The sequence below is a fragment of the Siphateles boraxobius genome, unplaced genomic scaffold (genome assembly GCF_051911475.1).
Source record: "Siphateles boraxobius isolate OS27281-9 unplaced genomic scaffold, OSU_SipBor_1 360, whole genome shotgun sequence".
NCBI classification, from domain to species: domain Eukaryota; kingdom Metazoa; phylum Chordata; class Actinopteri; order Cypriniformes; family Leuciscidae; genus Siphateles; species Siphateles boraxobius.
The window spans coordinates 1-2,500 of NW_027508987.1; the positions used below are offsets into that span (position 1 = coordinate 1).

The window sequence follows — 2,500 nt, forward strand, 5'->3', positions numbered from 1 at the left end:
GGCGCCCCGGAGGCAGGCGATCCTCCTAAAGAAACGGACAGAGTCCGAAACGGTGCGGTTCACCCGGGTCACCACGTACACGAGTCTCCCCGGCTGGCGACCGGGGAGAGTGCCTCTGTGTCGGGCACGTGAGAATCCGTCCGCGGCGACGGAGCTCCCGTCGGAGCAAAGACGGTCCTAAAACGGCCCTTCGGGGTTTTGTCGAGGAGGGGACAACGGCCCCGCTCGGACAAGGTATCGGAGAAAAGGCAACGGACGAGAAAAAAAACGGGCGCCTCCGGGTTGCCCGGGGTCCGGAGGAGCGCTCCCCCTCCTCCGGGCCGTCACTTTCGGGGTAGCCTGGTCGATTGGAACTTTGGACGCGCCTGGGGACGGCCCCTGCCCGGTCGCGAGACCGCTTTGGGCAGCTTGCTCCTCCCCGCTCTGCGCGTCGACGCTAGACGCGGCCTCCCTCCGGGGAAAGCAGGCCGCGTCGACCTCGGGAGACTCAGATGGCCCGTCTGAAACGAATGTCCGCGACGGCGGCGGCGGACGCGGGCGCGTGGGTTCCGGAATCGGACGGTCGGGGTGGCCGACACCCCCCGGTCCAGTCTTCGAGACCGACCTACGCCTCGCTCCTCCCCGCCCGAAAAGCACCCTTCCCGGTTACGGCCTCGACCCAGCGGCCACAAACCCCCCACCTCTGCCGAGGAGGAGGGTTCCGCACGCGCCCTATGAGCGGCCGCGCCGTCCTCGGGCCCCAGGCCACGAGGCGGAGCGAGACCCGTGTGTAGGAAGCCAGCGTGTCGCGGTTCTCCTTCCAAGGCGGCTTACCTGGTTGATCCTGCCAGTAGCATATGCTTGTCTCAAAGATTAAGCCATGCAGGTCTAAGTGCACACGGTCGGTACAGTGAAACTGCGAATGGCTCATTAAATCAGTTATGGTTCCTTTGATCGCTCCACCCGCTACTTGGATAACTGTGGCAATTCCAGAGCTAATACATGCAAACGAGCGCCGACCCGGCTCCCCTCGGGGGGTCGGGGACGCGTGCATTTATCAGATCCAAAACCCATCCGGGTGCGGCTCCGGCCGCCCCGGCCGCTTTGGTGACTCTAGATAACCTCGGGCCGATCGCGCGCCCTCCGCGGCGGCGACGACTCATTCGAATGTCTGCCCTATCAACTTTCGATGGTACATTCGGCGCCTACCATGGTGACCACGGGTAACGGGGAATCAGGGTTCGATTCCGGAGAGGGAGCCTGAGAAACGGCTACCACATCCAAGGAAGGCAGCAGGCGCGCAAATTACCCATTTCCGACACGGAGAGGTAGTGACGAAAAATAACAATACAGGTCTCTTTCGAGGCCCTGTAATTGGAATGAGCGTATCCTAAACCCATGGGCGAGGACCCATTGGAGGGCAAGTCTGGTGCCAGCAGCCGCGGTAATTCCAGCTCCAATAGCGTATACTAAAGTTGCTGCAGTTAAAAAGCTCGTAGTTGGATCTCGGGAGCGGGCCGGCGGTCCGCCGCAAGGCGAGCCACCGCCTGTCCCGGACCCCTGCCTCACGGCGCCCCCCGGATGCCCTTAACTGGGTGTCCGGTCCTCGGGGCCCGAAGCGTTTACTTTGAAAAAATTAGAGTGTTCAAAGCAGGCCGCCCGTCGCCGCTGAATACCGCAGCTAGGAATAATGGAATAGGACTCCGGTTCTATTTTGTGGGTTTCTGGAACCCGGGGCCATGATTGAGAGGGACGGCCGGGGGCATTCGTATTGCGCCGCTAGAGGTGAAATTCTTGGACCGGCGCAAGACGGACGAGAGCGAAAGCATTTGCCAAGAATGTTTTCATTAATCAAGAACGAAAGTCGGAGGTTCGAAGACGATCAGATACCGTCGTAGTTCCGACCGTAAACGATGCCGACCCGCGATCCGGCGGCGTTATTCCCATGACCCGCCGGGCAGCGTGCGGGAAACCACGAGTCTTTGGGTTCCGGGGGGAGTATGGTTGCAAAGCTGAAACTTAAAGGAATTGACGGAAGGGCACCACCAGGAGTGGAGCCTGCGGCTTAATTTGACTCAACACGGGAAAGCTCACCCGGCCCGGACACGGAAAGGATTGACAGATTGATAGCTCTTTCTCGATTCTGTGGGTGGTGGTGCATGGCCGTTCTTAGTTGGTGGAGCGATTTGTCTGGTTCATTCCGATAACGAACGAGACTCCGGCATGCTAACTAGTTACGCGGCCCCGAGCGGTCGGCGTCCAACTTCTTAGAGGGACAAGTGGCGTTCAGCCACGCGAGATGGAGCAATAACAGGTCTGTGATGCCCTTAGATGTCCGGGGCTGCACGCGCGCCACAATGGGCGGATCAGCGTGTGCCTACCCTGCGCCGAGAGGCGCGGGTAACCCGCTGAACCCCGCTCGTGATCGGGACTGGGGATTGAAACTGTTTCCCATCAACGAGGAATTCCCAGTAAGCGCGGGTCATAAGCTCGCGTTGATTAAGTCCCTGCCCTTTGTACA

The 2,500-nt window shown here is 60.5% G+C and overlaps 1 non-coding gene across 1 annotated transcript in view; it reads left to right on the forward strand.

Annotated features, from left to right (window-relative positions):
- Nucleotides 1-810: 810 nt before the first annotated feature.
- Nucleotides 811-2,500, forward strand: part of LOC143702912 (18S ribosomal RNA) — a 1,863-nt gene continuing 173 nt past the window's right edge. The window contains exon 1 of the ribosomal RNA XR_013190664.1: nt 811-2,500. This exon is cut by the window's right edge and continues 173 nt beyond it. This is a non-coding gene — a ribosomal RNA (18S ribosomal RNA).